Raw genomic sequence first — 20,278 nt, 5'->3', positions numbered from 1 at the left:
TTGACTTTTTCTCTGCGATCTGTGTTTGCTTTGCAGTTACTGGTCACCGCTCCGCTGCCCGCCGCTACCCCTTTGCTCCCCGTCTGCATTCTCTTCTCACTCCTCACCGCGGCCACTGAGTTCTCCGATTGCCGTAGAGCTCGGTCTGCGCTGCGCTCCCCCTGGCCATTTGCGCATGCGCACCTGTCACAGCGTCCGGGCATGCGCACACTAGTTCATAGTTCCAGGATCCGGCGTCCCACAAGCCAGTGTGCACATGGCCGATAGCTGTGACAGGTGCGCATGCGCAAATAGCCAGGGGGAGCGCAGCGCAGACCGAGCTCTACGGTGATAGGAGAACTCAGTGGCCGCGGCGGTGATGAGGAGTGAGAAGAGCATGCAGACGGGGAGCTAAGGGGAAGCGGCGGGCAGCGAAGCGGTGACCAGTAACCGCGAAGCTAACACAGATCGCAGACAAAAAGGCAGTTAACGTGGTGGCGGAGGTTAGTACATCCCGCCCTAACTCCTTTACTGTACAGATGGTGGGAGAGAGAACACTAAAGTGTATAAGGGGACATTGGTGGTCATTCCGAGTTGCTCGCTTGCTAGCTGTTTTTTGTGTATTTTAGCTTAGCAGAAGTGCGAACAAAAGGATCGCAGAGCGGTGGCAACATTTTTCTGTGCAGTTTTAGAGTAGCTCAGTACCTACTCAGCGCTTGCGATGACTTCAGACTGTTCAGTTCCTGTTTTGACTAGAGATGAGCGCCTGAAATTTTTCGGGTTTTGTGTTTTGGTTTTGGGTTCGGTTCCGCGGCCGTGTTTTGGGTTCGACCGCGTTTTGGCAAAACCTCACCGAATTTTTTTTGTCGGATTCGGGTGTGTTTTGGATTCGGGTGTTTTTTTCAAAAAACCCTAAAAAACAGCTTAAATCATAGAATTTGGGGGTCATTTTGATCCCATATTATTATTAACCTCAAAAACCATAATTTCCACTCATTTTCAGTCTATTCTGAATACCTCACACCTCACAATATTATTTTTAGTCCTAAAATTTGCACCGAGGTCGCTGGATGACTAAGCTAAGCGACCCTAGTGGCCGACACAAACACCTGGCCCATCTAGGAGTGGCACTGCAGTGTCACGCAGGATGTCCCTTCCAAAAAACCCTCCCCAAACAGCACATGACGCAAAGAAAAAAAGAGGCGCAATGAGGTAGCTGACTGTGTGAGTAAGATAAGCGACCCTAGTGGCCGACACAAACACCGGGCCCATTTAGGAGTGGCACTGCAGTGTCACGCAGGATGTCCCTTCCAAAAAACCCTCCCCAAACAGCACATGACGCAAAGAAAAAAAGAGGCGCAATGAGGTAGCTGACTGTGTGAGTAAGATAAGCGACCCTAGTGGCCGACACAAACACCGGGCCCATTTAGGAGTGGCACTGCAGTGTCACGCAGGATGTCCCTTCCAAAAAACCCTCCCCAAACAGCACATGACGCAAAGAAAAAAAGAGGCGCAATGAGGTAGCTGACTGTGTGAGTAAGATAAGCGACCCTAGTGGCCGACACAAACACCGGGCCCATTTAGGAGTGGCACTGCAGTGTCACGCAGGATGTCCCTTCCAAAAAACCCTCCCCAAACAGCACATGACGCAAAGAAAAAAAGAGGCGCAATGAGGTATCTGACTGTGTGAGTAAGATAAGCGACCCTAGTGGCCGACACAAACACCGGGCCCATTTAGGAGTGGCACTGCAGTGTCACGCAGGATGTCCCTTCCAAAAAACCCTCCCCAATCAGCACATGACGCAAAGAAAAAAAGAGGCGCAATGAGGTAGCTGTGTGAGTAAGATTAGCGACCCTAGTGGCCGACACAAACACCGGGCCCATTTAGGAGTGGCACTGCAGTGTCACGCAGGATGTCCCTTCCAAAAAACCCTCCCCAAACAGCACATGACGCAAAGAAAAAAAGAGGCGCAATGAGGTAGCTGACTGTGTGAGTAAGATAAGCGACCCTAGTGGCCGACACAAACACCGGGCCCATTTAGGAGTGGCACTGCAGTGTCACGCAGGATGTCCCTTCCAAAAAACCCTCCCCAAACAGCACATGACGCAAAGAAAAAAAGAGGCGCAATGAGGTAGCTGACTGTGTGAGTAAGATAAGCGACCCTAGTGGCCGACACAAACACCGGGCCCATTTAGGAGTGGCACTGCAGTGTCACGCAGGATGTCCCTTCCAAAAAACCCTCCCCAAACAGCACATGACGCAAAGAAAAAAAGAGGCGCAATGAGGTAGCTGACTGTGTGAGTAAGATAAGCGACCCTAGTGGCCGACACAAACACCGGGCCCATTTAGGAGTGGCACTGCAGTGTCACGCAGGATGCCAGCAGCAGTAGGCGTTACACGCAAGGATGCATCGGAGGAATCCCAGGCAGGAGAGGAATCGTCAGAATTGCCAGTGACATGGCCTGCAGGACTATTGGCATTCCTGGGGAAGGAGGAAATTGACACTGAGGGAGTTGGTGGGGTGGTTTGCGTGAGCTTGGTTACAAGAGGAAGGGATTTACTGGTCAGTGGACTGCTTCCGCTGTCACCAAAAGTTTTTGAACTTGTCACTGACTTATTATGAATGCGCTGCAGGTGACGTATAAGGGAGGATGTTCCGAGGTGGTTAACGTCCTTACCCCTACTTATTACAGCTTGACAAAGGGAACACACGGCTTGACACCTGTTGTCCGCATTTCTGGTGAAATACCTCCACACCGAAGAGCTGATTTTTTTGGTATTTTCACCAGGCATGTCAACGGCCCTATTCCTCCCACGGACAACAGGTGTCTCCCCGGGTGCCTGACTTAAACAAACCACCTCACCATCAGAATCCTCCTGGTCAATTTCCTCCCCAGCGCCAGCAACACCCATATCCTCCTCATCCTGGTGTACTTTAACACTGACATCTTCAATCTGACTATCAGGAACTGGACTGCGGGTGCTCCTTCCAGCACTTGCAGGGGGCGTGCAAATGGTGGAAGGCGCATGCTCTTCACGTCCAGTGTTGGGAAGGTCAGGCATCGCAACCGACACAATTGGACTCTCCTTGTGGATTTGGGATTTCGAAGAATGCACAGTTCTTTGCTGTGCTTTTGCCAGCTTGAGTCTTTTCATTTTTCTAGCGAGAGGCTGATTGCTTCCATCCTCATGTGAAGCTGAACCACTAGCCATGAACATAGGCCAGGGCCTCAGCCGTTCCTTGCCACTCCGTGTGGTAAATGGCATATTGGCAAGTTTACGCTTCTCCTCCGACAATTTTATTTTAGGTTTTGGAGTCCTTTTTTTACTGATATTTGGTGTTTTGGATTTGACATGCTCTGTACTATGACATTGGGCATCGGCCTTGGCAGACAACGTTGCTGGCATTTCATCGTCTCGGCCATGACTAGTGGCAGCAGCTTCAGCACGAGGTGGAAGTGGATCTTGATCGTTCCCTAATTTTGGAACCTCAACATTTTTGTTCTCCATATTTTAATAGGCACAACTAAAAGGCACCTCAGGTAAACAATGGAGATGGATGGATACTAGTATACAATTATGGACGGACTGCCGAGTGCCGACACAGAGGTAGCCACAGCCGTGAACTACCGTACTGTACTGTGTCTGCTGCTAATATAGACTGGTTGATAAAGAGATGTCGTAGTATGTATGTATAAAGAAGAAAGAAAAAAAAACCACGGTTAGGTGGTATACAATTATGGACGGACTGCCGAGTGCCGACACAGAGGTAGCCACAGCCGTGAACTACCGTACTGTACTGTGTCTGCTGCTAATATAGACTGGTTGATAAAGAGATGTCGTAGTATGTATGTATAAAGAAGAAAGAAAAAAAAACCACGGGTAGGTGGTATACAATTATGGACGGACTGCCGAGTGCCGACACAGAGGTAGCCACAGCCGTGAACTACCGTACTGTACTGTGTCTGCTGCTAATATAGACTGGTTGATAAAGAGATGTCGTAGTATGTATGTATAAAGAAGAAAGAAAAAAAAACCACGGTTAGGTGGTATACAATTATGGACGGACTGCCGAGTGCCGACACAGAGGTAGCCACAGCCGTGAACTACCGTACTGTACTGTGTCTGCTGCTAATATAGACTGGTTGATAAAGAGATGTCGTAGTATGTATGTATAAAGAAGAAAGAAAAAAAAACCACGGGTAGGTGGTATACAATTATGGACGGACTGCCGAGTGCCGACACAGAGGTAGCCACAGCCGTGAACTACCGTACTGTACTGTGTCTGCTGCTAATATAGACTGGTTGATAAAGAGATGTCGTAGTATGTATGTATAAAGAAGAAAGAAAAAAAAAACCACGGTTAGGTGGTATACAATTATGGACGGACTGCCGAGTGCCGACACAGAGGTAGCCACAGCCGTGAACTACCGTACTGTACTGTGTCTGCTGCTAATATAGACTGGTTGATAAAGAGATGTCGTAGTATGTACGTATAAAGAAGAAAGAAAAAAAAAACACGGTTAGGTGGTATACAATTATGGACGGACTGCCGAGTGCCGACACAGAGGTAGCCACAGCCGTGAACTACCGTACTGTACTGTGTCTGCTGCTAATATAGACTGGTTGATAAAGAGATGTCGTAGTATGTATGTATAAAGAAGAAAGAAAAAAAAACCACGGTTAGGTGGTATACAATTATGGACGGACTGCCGAGTGCCGACACAGAGGTAGCCACAGCCGTGAACTACCGTACTGTACTGTGTCTGCTGCTAATATAGACTGGTTGATAAAGAGATGTCGTAGTATGTACGTATAAAGAAGAAAGAAAAAAAAACCACGGTTAGGTGGTATACAATTATGGACGTACTGCCGAGTGCCGACACAGAGGTAGCCACAGCCGTGAACTACCGTACTGTACTGTGTCTGCTGCTAATATAGACTGGTTGATAAAGAGATGTCGTAGTATGTATGTATAAAGAAGAAAGAAAAAAAAACCACGGTTAGGTGGTATACAATTATGGACGGACTGCCGAGTGCCGACACAGAGGTAGCCACAGCCGTGAATTACCGTACTGTACTGTGTCTGCTGCTAATATAGACTGGTTGATAAAGAGATGTCGTAGTATGTATGTATAAAGAAGAAAGAAAAAAAAACCACGGTTAGGTGGTATACAATTATGGACGGACTGCCGAGTGCCGACACAGAGGTAGCTACAGCCGTGAACTACCGTACTGTGTCTGCTGCGACTGGATGATAAATAATGATATAAAAAATATATATATATCACTACTGCAGCCGGACAGGTATATATATTATATAATGACGGACCTGCTGGACACTGTCTGTCAGCAGAATGAGTTTTTTATAGAATAAAAAAAAAAACACCACACAAGTGAAGTCACACGACGAGTGTTTAACTTTTTCAGGCAATCACAATATAGTATACTACTAACTATACTGGTGGTCAGTGTGGTCAGGTCACTGGTCAGTCACACTGGCAGTGGCACTCCTGCAGCAAAAGTGTGCACTGTTTAATTTTAATATAATATGTACTCCTGGCTCCTGCTATAACCTATAACTGGCACTGCAGTGCTCCCCAGTCTCCCCCACAATTATAAGCTGTGTGAGCTGAGCACAGTCAGATATATAATATATACATAGATGATGCAGCACACTGGGCTGAGCAGTGCACACAGATATGGTATGTGACTGTCTTGTACTCCTGGCTCCTGCTATAACCTATAACTGGCACTGCAGTGCTCCCCAGTCTCCCCCACAATTATAAGCTGTGTGAGCTGAGCACAGTCAGATATATAATATATACATAGATGATGCAGCACACTGGGCTGAGCAGTGCACACAGATATGGTATGTGACTGAGTCACTGTGTGTATCGTTTTTTTCAGGCAGAGAACGGATATATTAAATAAAACTGCACTGTCTGGTGGTCACTGTGGTCAGTCACTAGTAAACTCTGCACTCTCTTCTACAGTACTCCTAAGCTCCAGTAAATCAGGTCAATCTCTCTCTCTCTCTCTCTCCTAATCTAAATCACTGTACTCCCTAACAGCTGCTCCCCGTCCCCTATCCTCCCCACAATTATAACTAAGTCACTCAGTCTTTACTCTTTTCTACTATAACGGAGAGGACGCCAGCCACGTCCTCTCCCTATCAATCTCAATGCACGTGTGAAAATGGCGGCGACGCGCGGCTCCTTATATAGAATCCGAGTCTCGCGAGAATCCGACAGCGTCATGATGACGTTCGGGCGCGCTCGGGTTAACCGAGCAAGGCGGGAAGATCCGAGTCGCTCGGACCCGTGAAAAAAAACATGAAGTTCGTGCGGGTTCGGATTCAGAGAAACCGAACCCGCTCATCTCTAGTTTTGACGTCACAAACACGCCCTGCGTTCGCCCAACCACGCCTGCGTTTTTCCTGGCATGCCTGCATTTTTTCGAACACTCCCTCAAAACAGTCAGTTGACACCCAGAAACGCCCACTTCATGTCAATCACTCTGCGGCCAGCAGTGCGACTGAAATGCTTCGCTAGACCCTGTGTGAAACTACATCGTTCGTTGTAATAGTACATCGCGCGTGCGCATTGCGCCGCATACGCATGTACAGAAGTGCCGTTTCTTTGCCTCATCGCTGCACAGCGAACGAATGCAGCTAGCGATCAACTCGGAATGACCACCATTGGGCTGAATTAAGTAGATGTCAGAAATATGTATATATATATATATATATATATATATAAGTCAGATATCTCCGTTTTCCCTTGGTCGATTTTAAAAAATTTGGTAACCCTGGAAAAAGGGGACCTTCAGCTATGAGCCTAGAGCCTTTACTCTCCTGCGCTGGTCAGCTTGCCCCCATATTCGCCAGCATATTCAACAAATCGCTACAACTGTGCAAAGTTCCCTCCTGCCTCAAAAGCTCCACAATTGTTCCGGTCCCAAAGAAACCTACCATCACAAGCCTAAATGACTACAGGCCGATAGCACTGACGTCTGTGGTCATGAAAGTGTTCGAGCGCCTGGTACTGAACCACCTAAAAGTTGTGACCGGCCCCCAATTAGACCCCCTACAGTTCGCCTATCGAGCGAATCGGTGCGTTGAGGATGCTGTCAACCTGGGCCTGCACTACATTCTGTAGCATCTGGATGCGCCCGGTACCTATGCGAGGGTCCTGTTTGTCGACTTCAGCTCAGCCTTCAACACAATCGTCCCCAGCACTCTCTACCCCAAACTTCTCCGCCAAGGGGTACCAGAAGCTACCTGTTCCTGGATTGTTGACTTTCTGACAGATAGAAAACAGGTGGTCAAAGCGGGAGAATTCTCCTCCGAAGCAATGTCCATCAGTACTGGGGCCCCTCAGGGCTGTGTCCTCTCACCCCTGCTCTTCTCTCTGTATACCAACGACTGCTCCTCCGAGTCGCAGTCAGTTAAGATCATTAAATTTGCTGATGATACCACCGTCATCGGCCCTCATAAAAGATGGGAACGAATCGGCGTACAGACAGGAAGTGGACCGGCTGGCCCGGTGGTGTAGCTGCAACAACCTCGAGCTCAACCCACTCAAAACTGTTGAGATGGTAGTGGACTTTAGGAAGAAGCCAGATGGAGTTCCCCCACTAATCATAGCCGACAGCGTGGTGTCGCTAGTGGACTCCTTCAAGTTCCTGAGGACCACAATCTCCCGAGATCTCAAATGGGGGCTCAATGCAAAGGCCATCATTGGAAAGGCGCAGCAGAGGCTGTTCTTCCTAAGGCAACTTAAGAAGTTCAATATCCCACAGAAGCTCCTGCTCCTCTTCTACTCCGCAATCGTAGAATCTGTGCTGTGCTCCTCGATAATCGTCTGGTAAAGTTCCGCCAGTGAGAGAGATAAACGCAGGCTCCAAAGAGTGGTAAGGTCAGCTGAGAAGATCATCGGAGCGGACCTTCCCCCTGTCCATGATCTGTATCTGTCCAGAGCCAAAAAATGGGCAACTAGAATAGTTAAGGACCCGCTTCACCCTAGTCATGGCATGCTCAACCTGCTGCCATCTGGCAGATGATACAGGGCCATCCCCACCAGATCCAACAGAAGCCTCAAAAGCTTCTTTCCTCAAGCAGTCCACCTGCTGAACTCCTGACCATCCGACCCCCTGGTAGACCGCCCAGTCGCTCTACTCTATTTCTCTGCATGTAATGATGATCACTCTGGTCCCTATGGTTCCTTTATCTGAAGACTGCACATGTCCCCCCTTCCTGTTTACTTGTTCCCTTTGTGTCTGCTGCACTGTAAACCGAAAACAAATTCCTAGTATACGCAAGTATACCTGGCCAATAAAGCTGATTCGGATTCTGGGGCCCTTGGGCAACTGCCCATTGAGCCCATATGAAAAGATGGCCCAGGCTGTCGGCCCCAGTCGTTAATTGAGACTCCCCTGACGGTGGAAAGAAGAGAAGTTTTTAAATACTTCTGCAGGCCCCCCCCACACACATTACGGATACCATCCATCAGAACACTGTCAGGGAAATCTATTGAGAAATGTAAAAAAAATATGCAGATAAACAAACAATAGACCTCTGATGTGACCTGTGTCCTGTAGCCTATGAAACATGACGCCTCCAGGAGATGTGCTGAACCTGGAAATATGAGAGGACTGCGGTGAGTTGCTGCCTTTTACACATCTCGGATAACTGTTGTTGTACTATGCAGCATCCCTCGGAGGTCAGGGAAATTTTAAGTTTATTCTGAGGCTACAAAATTATTATTTTTAAAAGTGTTTTTATCAACCAGGAGGCGTAAATAACTTTTATAGAATGTTTTTTTGTTTCTGCTCCTGTATCCTCCAATTTCTGTTCAGTTCTTTTGCCTTTTATTTCTTTGCTGTTTTATATTTCTTATTGTTTTCTTGTATTATTGGTAATACAATAAAACTTTTTGATAAAAATACTTGATTAAAAAATAAGGAAATAAGGGCACCTCCTAGTCTCTGCGTTTTGGTGCAATGGGATAAATGCAGCAAGAGTCCACCCACACAGAAATGGAAGTGGCAGCATCTCTCCACCCAACCGGCAGATATAGTGGCTTATTCCCATGCAAATGCAGACAGATCCCGCTGATATCTGAAAATTGTGCACACACCAGCCCCCCAAAAAGGTAGGCAAGTCTCCCGAATCCAGCCTCACCCCCTGCAGCCACCCGCAGCCTGCCTTCATAGTGGGCGGTCGAAGGAGGATGATGACACGATTCAGTAATCAGGGCATTGGGGACAGAGCCACGATGATGCAATTTCGCACCCACGCTCCAGTACCGCCCACCCGCAATTCGGCCATGCTCCCTCCTGCATTGGGCAGTAGGAAAGTCGGTAAGCCTGCTTATAATATCATTATGGGTCTGGTTAAGAGTTGCACTCAATGGGGTATATTTACTAAGGTCCCGATTTTGACCGAGATGCCGTTTTTTCTTCAAAGTGTCATTTTGGTAATTTACTAAGCAAAAATCACGGCAGTGATGAGGGCATTCGTAATATTTTGGAAGTCCTAGGAAAAAATCACGAATCAATACACCATCGGTCAAATACGCCTGCAATTTGGTAGAAATCGGGAATTTACTAAAAAGTGCAAAACACAAACACTGCCGACAACAGCCAAACACTGCCGTGATGAAATCCAAATCGTGAAAAAGTGCTAAAAAAAAAACAGACCTGCTTTTTTATCCCGTGTTTGTATAGGCATGCACGGATCCATGAGATCCGTGCCTGTTTTTCAGTGGGAAGGGGTGGGAAATGTTATAATTTTTCCCCAAAAAAAAATGCGCGGGGTCCCCCCTCCTAAACCAAACCAGCCTCGGGCTCTTTGAGCCGGCCCTGGTTGCAAAAATATGGGGGGAAAATTGACAGGGGATCCCCCATATTTAAGCAACCAGCACCGGGCTCTGCGCCTGGTCCTGGTTCCAAAAATACGGGGGACAAAAAGCGTAGGGGTCCCCCGTATTTTTGAAACCAGTACCGGGCTCCACTAGCTGGACAGATAATGCCACAGCCGGGGGTCACTTTTATACAGTGCCTTGCGGCCGTGGCATCAAATATCCAACTAGTCACCCCTGGCCGGGGTTCCCTGGGGGAGTGGGGACCCCTTCAATCAAGGGGTGTCCCCCCCAGCCACCCAAGGGCCAGGGGTGAAGCCCGAGGCTGTCCCCCCCATCCAATGGGCTGCGGATGGGAGGCTGATAGCCTTTGTTGAAAGTAATGAATATTGTTTTTAGTAGCAGTACTACAAGTCCCAGCAAGCCTCCCCCGCAAGCTGGTACTTGGAGAACCACAAGTACCAGCATGCGGAGGAAAACCGGGCCCGCTGGTACCTGTAGTACTACTACAAAAAAAATACCCCAATAAAGACATTACACACACACCTTGAAAGTATAACTTTAATGCATACATGCACACCACCATATACACATACTTACCTTATGTTCACACAAGGGTCGGTTCTCTTCTCCAGTAGAATCCATGGTGTACCTGTTGAAAAAATCCTACTCACCAAATCCAGTGTAGAGGGCTCCTCGGATAATCCATTTGTAATCCACGTACTTGTAAAAATAAAAAAACGGGACACCCGCCCACGAACTGAAAGGGGCCCCATGTTTTCACATGGGACCCCTTTCCCCGAATGCCAGAAACCCCCTCTGACTGATGTCTAAGTGGGTTTCTTCAGCCAATCAGGGAGTGCCACGTTGTGGCACCCTCCTGATCGGCTGTGTGCTCCTGTACTGTCTGACAGGCGGCACACGGCAGTGTTACAATGTAGCGCCTATGCGCTCCATTGTAACCAATGGTGGGAACTTTGTAGTCAGCGGTGAGGTCACTTTCGGTCAACCGCTGACCACAAAGTTCCCACCATTGGTTACAATGGAGCGCATAGGCGCTAGAGATGAGCGCCGGAAATTTTTCGGGTTTTGTGTTTTGGTTTTGGGTTCGGTTCCGCGGCCGTGTTTTGGGTTCGACCGCGTTTTGGCAAAACCTAACCGAATTTTTTTTGTCGGATTCGGGTGTGTTTTGGATTCGGGTGTTTTTTTCAAAAAACACTAAAAAACAGCTTAAATCATAGAATTTGGGGGTCATTTTGATCCCAAAGTATTATTAACCTCAAAAACCATAATTTACACTCATTTTCAGTCTATTCTGAATACCTCACACCTCACAATATTATTTTTAGTCCTAAAATTTGCACCTAGGTCGCTGGATGACTAAGCTAAGCGACCCTAGTGGCCGACACAAACACCGGGCCCATCTAGGAGTGTCACTGCAGTGTCACGCAGGATGTCCCTTCCAAAAAACCCTCCCCAAACAGCACATGACGCAAAGAAAAAAAGAGGCGCAATGAGGTAGCTGTGTGAGTAAGATAAGCGACCCTAGTGGCCGACACAAACACCGGGCCCATCTAGGAGTGGCACTGCAGTGTCACGCAGGATGTCCCTTCCAAAAAACCCTCCCCAAACAGCACATGACGCAAAGAAAAAAAGAGGCGCAATGAGGTAGCTGTGTGAGTAAGATAAGCGACCCTAGTGGCCAACACAAACACCGGGCCCATCTAGGAGTGGCACTGCAGTGTCACGCAGGATGTCCCTTCCAAAAAACCCTCCCCAAACAGCACATGACGCAAAGAAAAATTAAAGAAAAAAGAGGTGCAAGATGGAATTGTCCTTGGGCCCTCCCACCCACCCTTATGTTGTATAAACAGGACATGCACACTTTAACCAACCCATCATTTCAGTGACAGGGTCTGCCACACGACTGTGACTGAAATGACGGGTTGGTTTGGACCCCCACCAAAAAAGAAGCAATTAATCTCTCCTTGCACAAACTGGCTCTACAGAGGCAAGATGTCCACCTCATCATCATCCTCCGATATATCACCGTGTACATCCCCCTCCTCACAGATTATCAATTCGTCCCCACTGGAATCCACCATCTCAGCTCCCTGTGTACTTTGTGGAGGCAATTGCTGCTGGTCAATGTCTCCACGGAGGAATTGATTATAATTCATTTTAATGAACATCATCTTCTCCACATTTTCTGGATGTAACCTCGTACGCCGATTGCTGACAAGGTGAGCGGCGGCACTAAACACTCTTTCGGAGTACACACTTGTGGGAGGGCAACTTAGGTAGAATAAAGCCAGTTTGTGCAAGGGCCTCCAAATTGCCTCTTTTTCCTGCCAGTATAAGTACGGACTGTGTGACGTGCCTACTTGGATGCGGTCACTCATATAATCCTCCACCATTCTTTCAATGGTGAGAGAATCATATGCAGTGACAGTAGACGACATGTCCGTAATCGTTGTCAGGTCCTTCAGTCCGGACCAGATGTCAGCACCAGCAGTCGCTCCAGACTGCCCTGCATCACCGCCAGCGGGTGGGCTCGGAATTCTGAGCCTTTTCCTCGCACCCCCAGTTGCGGGAGAATGTGAAGGAGGAGATGTTGACAGGTCGCGTTCCGCTTGACTTGACAATTTTCTCACCAGCAGGTCTTTCAACCCCAGCAGACTTGTGTCTGCCGGAAAGAGAGATCCAAGGTAGGCTTTAAATCTAGGATCGAGCATGGTGGCCAAAATGTAGTGCTCTGATTTCAACAGATTGACCACCCGTGAATCCTTGTTAAGCGAATTAAGGGCTCCATCCACAAGTCCCACATGCCTAGCGGAATCGCTCCGTGTTAGCTCCTCCTTCAATGTCTCCAGCTTCTTCTGCAAAAGCCTGATGAGGGGAATGACCTGACTCAGGCTGGCAGTGTCTGAACTGACTTCACGTGTGGCAAGTTCAAAGGGCATCAGAACCTTGCACAACGTTGAAATCATTCTCCACTGCACTTGAGACAGGTGCATTCCACCTCCTATATCGTGCTCAATTGTATAGGCTTGAATGGCCTTTTGCTGCTCCTCCAACCTCTGAAGCATATAGAGGGTTGAATTCCACCTCGTTACCACTTCTTGCTTCAGATGATGGCAGGGCAGGTTCAGTAGTTTTTGGTGGTGCTCCAGTCTTCTGTACGTGGTGCCTGTACGCCGAAAGTGTCCCGCAATTCTTCTGGCCACCGACAGCATCTCTTGCACGCCCCTGTCGTTTTTTAAAAAATTCTGCACCACCAAATTCAAGGTATGTGCAAAACATGGGACGTGCTGGAATTTGCCCATATTTAATGCACACACAATATTGCTGGCGTTGTCCGATGCCACAAATCCACAGGAGAGTCCAATTGGGGTAAGCCATTCCGCGATGATCTTCCTCAGTTGCCGTAAGAGGTTTTCAGCTGTGTGCGTATTCTGGAAACCGGTGATACAAGGCGTAGCCTGCCTAGGAAAGAGTTGGCGTTTGCGAGATGCTGCTACTGGTGCCGCCGCTGCTGTTCTTGCGGCGGGAGTCCATACATCTACCCAGTGGGCTGTCACAGTCATATAGTCCTGACCCTGCCCTGCTCCACTTGTCCACATGTCCGTGGTTAAGTGGACATTGGGTACAACTGCATTTTTTAGGACACTGGTGACTCTTTTTCTGAGGTCTGTGTACATTCTCGGTATCGCCTGCCTAGAGAAGTGGAACCTAGATGGTATTTGGTAACGGGGGCACACTGCCTCAATAAATTGTCTAGTTCCCTGTGAACTAACGGCGGATACCGGACGCACGTCTAACACCAACATAGTTGTCAAGGCCTCAGTTATCCGCTTTGCAGCAGGATGACTGCTGTGATATTTCATCTTCCTCGCAAAGGACTGTTGGACAGTCAATTGCTTACTGGAAGTAGTACAAGTGGGCTTACGACTTCCCCTCTGGGATGACCATCGACTCCCAGCAGCAACAACAGCAGCGCCAGCAGCAGTAGGCGTTACACGCAAGGATGCATCGGAGGAATCCCAGGCAGGAGAGGACTCGTCAGAATTGCCAGTGACATGGCCTGCAGGACTATTGGCATTCCTGGGGAAGGAGGAAATTGACACTGAGGGAGTTGGTGGGGTGGTTTGCGTGAGCTTGGTTACAAGAGGAAGGGATTTACTGGTCAGTGGACTGCTTCCGCTGTCGCCCAAAGTTTTTGAACTTGTCACTGACTTATTATGAATGCGCTGCAGGTGACGTATAAGGGAGGATGTTCCGAGGTGGTTAACGTCCTTACCCCTACTTATTACAGCTTGACAAAGGCAACACACGGCTTGACACCTGTTGTCCGCTTTTCTGTTGAAATACCTCCACACTGAAGAGCTGATTTTTTTGGTATTTTCACCAGGCATGTCAACGGCCATATTCCTCCCACGGACAACAGGTGTCTCCCTGGGTGCCTGACTTAAACAAACCACCTCACCATCAGAATCCTCCTGGTCAATTTCCTCCCCAGCGCCAGCAACACCCATATCCTCCTCATCCTGGTGTACTTCAACACTGACATCTTCAATCTGACTATCAGGAACTGGACTGCGGGTGCTCCTTCCAGCACTTGCAGGGGGCGTGCAAATGGTGGAAGGCGCATGCTCTTCACGTCCAGTGTTGGGAAGGTCAGGCATCGCAACCGACACAATTGGACTCTCCTTGTGGATTTGGGATTTCGAAGAACGCACAGTTCTTTGCGGTGCTTTTGCCAGCTTGAGTCTTTTCAGTTTTCTAGCGAGAGGCTGAGTGCTTCCATCCTCATGTGAAGCTGAACCACTAGCCATGAACATAGGCCAGGGCCTCAGCCGTTCCTTGCCACTCCGTGTGGTAAATGGCATATTGGCAAGTTTACGCTTCTCCTCCGACAATTTTATTTTAGGTTTTGGAGTCCTTTTTTTACTGATATTTGGTGTTTTGGATTTGACATGCTCTGTACTATGACATTGGGCATCGGCCTTGGCAGACGACGTTGCTGGCATTTCATCGTCTCGGCCATGACTAGTGGCAGCAGCTTCAGCACGAGGTGGAAGTGGATCTTGATCTTTCCCTAATTTTGGAACCTCAACATTTTTGTTCTCCATATTTTAATAGGCACAACTAAAAGGCACCTCAGGTAAACAATGGAGATGGATGGATACTAGTATACAATTATGGATGGACTGCCGAGTGCCGACACAGAGGTAGCTACAGCCGTGAACTACCGTACTGTGTCTGCTGCTAATATAGACTGGTTGATAATGAGATGTAGTATGTATAAAGAAGAAAGAAAAAAAAAACCACGGGTAGGTGGTATACAATTATGGATGGACTGCCGAGTGCCGACACAGAGATAGCTACAGCCGTGGACTACCGTACTGTACTGTGTCTGCTGCTAATATAGACTGGATGATAATGAGATGTAGTATGTATAAAGAAGAAAGAAAAAAAAAAACACGGGTAGGTGGTATACAATTATGGATGGACTGCCGAGTGCCGACACAGAGGTAGCTACAGCCGTGGACTACCGTACTGTACTGTGTCTGCTGCTAATATAGACTGGATGATAATGAGATGTAGTATGTATAAAGAAGAAAGAAAAAAAAAAACACGGGTAGGTGGTATACAATTATGGATGGACTGCCGAGTGCCGACACAGAGGTAGCTACAGCCGTGGACTACCGTACTGTACTGTGTCTGCTGCTAATATAGACTGGATGATAATGAGGTGTAGTATGTATAAAGAAGAAAGAAAAAAAAAAACACGGGTAGGTGGTATACAATTATGGATGGACTGCCGAGTGCCGACACAGAGGTAGCTACAGCCGTGAACTACCATACTGTGTCTGCTGCTAGTATAGACTGGATGATAAATAATGATATAAAAAATATATATATATCACTACTGCAGCCGGACAGGTATATATTATATAATGAGGGACCTGCTGGACACTGTCTGTCAGCAGAATGAGTTTTTTAATTTTTATAGAATAAAAAAACACCACACAAGTCACACGACGAGTGTACTTTTTCAGGCAGACATTCAATCACAATATACTATACTGGTGGTCAGTGTGGTCAGGTCACTGGTCACAGTGGTCAGTGGTCAGTCACACTGGCAGTGGCACTCTGGCAGCAAAAGTGTGCACTGTTTAATATGTACTCCTGGCTCCTGCTATAACCTATAACTGCTCCCCAGTCTCCCCCACAATTAAGCTGTGTGAGCACAGTCAGATATTATACACAGATGATGCAGCACACTGGGCTGAGCACAGATATGGTATGTGAGTGTGACTGAGTCACTGTGTATCGTTTTTTTCAGGCAGAGAACAAGAACAGAACGGATTATTAAATAATAATAAATTATAAAACTGCACTGGTGGGTCAGGTCACTGGTCATCAGTCACTAGTATAACTCCTCCTAAGCTCCAGTAAGTAAATGAAGTGTCTCACTCTCACTCTCCTATCAATTTTAATTTCTAAACGGAGAGGACGCCAGCCACGTCCTCTCCCTATCAATCTCAATGCACGTGTGAAAATGGCCGCGACGCGCGGCTCCTTATATAGAATCCGAGTCTCGCGATAGAATCCGAGCCTCGCGAGAATCCGACAGCGTGATGATGACGTTCGGGCGCGCTCGGGTTAACCGAGCAAGGCGGGAAGATCCGAGTCGCTCGGACCCGTGTAAAAAAACATGAAGTTCGGGCGGGTTCGGATTCAGAGAAACCGAACCCGCTCATCTCTAATAGGCGCTACATTGTAACACTGCCGTGTGCCGCCTGTCGGACAGTACAGGAGCACACAGCCGATCAGGAGGGTGCCACAACGTGGCGCTCCCTGATTGGCTGAAGAAACCCACTTAGACATCAGTCAGAGGGGGTTTCTGGCATTAGGGGAGAGGGGTCCCATGTGAAAACATGGGGCCCCTTTCAGTTCGTGGTCGGGTGTCCCGTTTTTTTATTTTTACAAGTACGTGGATTACAAATGGATTATCCGAGGAGCCCTCTACACTGGATTTGGTGAGTAGGATTTTTTCAACAGGTACACCATGGATTCTACTGGAGAAGAGGACCGACCCTCGTGTGAACATAAGGTAAGTATGTGTATATGGTGGTGTGTATGTATGCATTAAAGTTATACTTTCAAGGTGTGTGTGTAATGTCTTTATTGGGGTATTTTTTTAGTAGTAGTACTACAGGTACCAGCGGGCCCGGTTTTCCTCCGCATGCTGGTACTTGTGGTTCTCCAAGTACCAGCTTGCGGGGGAGGCTTGCTGGGACTTGTAGTACTGCTACTAAAAACAATATTCATTACTTTCAACAAAGGCTATCAGCCTCCCATCCGCAGCCCATTGGATGGGGGGGACAGCCTCGGGCTTCACCCCTGGCCCTTGGGTGGCTGGGGGGGGACCCCTTGATTGAAGGGGTCCCCACTCCCCCAGGGTACCCCGGCCAGGGGTGACTAGTTGGATATTTGATGCCACGGCCGCAAGGCACTGTATAAAAGTGACCCCCGGCTGTGGCATTATCTGTCCAGCTAGTGGAGCCCGGTACTGGTTTCAAAAATACGGGGGACCCCTACGCTTTTTGTCCCCCGTATTTTTGGAACCAGGACCAGGCGCAGAGCCCGGTGCTGGTTGCTTAAATATGGGGGAACCCCTGTCAATTTTTTTCCCATATTATTGCAAACAGGGCCGGCTCAAAGAGCCCGAGGCTGGTTTGGCTTAGGAGGGGGGACCCCACGCAATTTTTTTTTCAGTTTAAACATTTTTTATTTTTTTTACAAGGTGCACAATGAAGCTCTGCACGGATCTCTCAGATCCGGCCGAGATTCATTGTATTAAAGTCGGCAGTGTTTTACAAGTCACTCACGTAAAACACTGCCTAAAAAAACGAATGACATCGACATCGGAAAAACCGAAAATGCAGAATACGGCAGCTTAGTAAATTAGTCGTAATCAATTAAAAAAGTTGCATATTTACACTTTCGATGTCATTCGTGATTGAACTTTGACCTCAAACGGGAAAATACGATTCTTAGTAAATTTACCACAATGTCGTTATTTGTGCAAATGGGGTTGCTAAAAATGCTTTGGATGCTCCAAGCATGCACACTGCAGTCTGTACAACTTCTTGAAGCATCCTGGCGGCTCCGCCCCTTTTGCAACATCTTGCCATCATAAGCTAAGGGGACGGGGCTAGCACAAGGCGCACTGCTGCCCTGTTATGCCGCTGGCTGGATGTTCCTGGGCAGTGAGTGGGAGTCTAAAGGGGTGGTCTTCAGTTTGCCAGCTGCCGGGATCCCGGCGCACAGTACACCGATGCCGGAATCCAGATAGCCGGCATACCGACACTTTATCCCCCTCTTAGGGGTCCACAACCCCCCTGCAGGGAGAATAAATAGTGTAGCGCACCACCGTGCCCGCAGCGAGCCCGCAAGAAGCTCATTTGTGCTCGCCACGCTGTCGGTATACCGGCGGTCAGGATTCCGGCGCCAGTATGCTGGTCGCCGGGAGCCCGGCCGCCGGCATACAAAACTAAGCCCCAAGCAGTATTTGAGTGTCTAGATGCTCAAAATGGCCATCTCAATTCTGGCACACTTGGATGCACGACTATACACCAGAAAAGAGCTTTGTAGCCGCATTATCAGAAAGTTGAAGGCGCGGATGCGTCACAAGACTCAAACATGGCCACCATTGCATCCATTTCAGAATCTGGTCCTTAGTCAGGTGACCCTTGGTGGGATCCGGAGAAGCATCTCTGGTCCTGCTGGACCTTATGTAAAACTTAAGTAACGCCGTCAAACTTTTTGTTGTTGATAAATGAAATTAGTTAGCATCAGCCCTAGATTAAGAAGATTTCTGTGGTTTTACCCCATTGTTAAATAATACAAAGCAGTAAAAGAGCCTTTTTCTGGAATTAAAAAAATAATAATTTTGTTGGACATCAGGCTTCATAAATGGTAAAGAGGAACCTTTCTTCCCGCGTTATTCCACATTATTTATTTACACAGGCCATTATGCTGAGGCCGTCGCTTCCTCACCGGTTTTACAGTACAAAGCAAATATACAGGCAGATTACTAAAATATCAAAATGATTTCTTTTTTTAATAGCACAAATTATCGCGCATCTCCGTCCTCCCCCGATTCCACACTGGCAGACGTGAAAAATGTGAGGAGCAATATGATCTGTGAATGGGATTTGAAAAACAGACCACAAATATACGAATAAAACAGGATTAAAGTTAAGAAAATAGGAAAGGCTTAAAGGAGAGCACTGCTAAGAAAGGCTTGTCTGCTTGGTCTCCGGAAAGTATATGCACAGGAGGGAACCCAGAAGAATTTCGCAGCCTCCCTGACCCCAACTAAATACTCTATGATTTGTAGCCTACACCTGAGTCATACATTTATTTTATGAACTGGCCCATAAATCATAGTTCTTCTCCTGCTAAAAAAGTGTCTTCTAAAAACAAACAGGAATCGAGCTGCATATTTTAATGGGTGGCACTTTTCTCACTACGGTCCACTGGGGACAGCAGCGAAATAAGCAGCTTTTTTTTAAATGGCACGCTGTATGTTTCAGCGAGGTTTGACGCCTATGGCTTGTAACATAAACACTCGGAGGAAATTTATCTTACATTCAATAATAAGCATAACCTTTCCATTAAACAAACAGCCATCCCAGTCAGAGTTACCAGCCTGGCTCTCTGTAGGCAGACTTCCCGCTGTTTTAACTGTTCAATGTGTACAGAGTTCACAACAGGCCCTACTACTCCCTTCTCAGCCATGCGGCGCGGAAAGCGAGGACTTCTGACGTGTCCCCTCTGAGCATCTGTAGTCTGTACAGGCCGAACGGTAAATTTAAAAAAAAATGACGTGTATTAGACTGATTATCTACCTGATATGCAAGTTGTAACCATTCATTTTGCAGGGATCAGAATTCTACTAAGGCGACGTGATTCTGGAGAGACGTACGTTGCTAAAAATGTATAAATAATTATACTGTAGGTAAAGAATTTCATAACAGCAATAGTGTTTAATTTTATTGGCTGTATTATTATGCTGGTTATAATTATAATAAGACCATCTACAGGATATAGGAGCTGCAAGCAAGACTCTGCTAAATCGGTTTGAGAGTATGCCGTGAGAGGTGCAACTAGCGGCGCTGATAATGATGGGGGTGCACTAGCCACACCCACACTGCACTGGCCACACCCACACTGCAATGGTTAAAGCTCCTTCCCTTCTCAGTATAGGTGAGGGAAGATTTTCAGCCCCCGGCCCATGTGGCCCTTAATCCAGCCCATACTTGGCTACCCTACCGGAAGCTGCGGGAGGTTCCCAATTTTTAGGGTAGTCCCACGCAGCCCCGGAAGGGTATGTGGCTCTCCGCATCCTGCCCGCTTCCTA

The sequence above is a fragment of the Pseudophryne corroboree genome, chromosome 1 (assembly GCF_028390025.1).
Source record: "Pseudophryne corroboree isolate aPseCor3 chromosome 1, aPseCor3.hap2, whole genome shotgun sequence".
Classification (NCBI taxonomy): domain Eukaryota; kingdom Metazoa; phylum Chordata; class Amphibia; order Anura; family Myobatrachidae; genus Pseudophryne; species Pseudophryne corroboree.
This window is presented reverse-complemented; position numbering follows the sequence as displayed.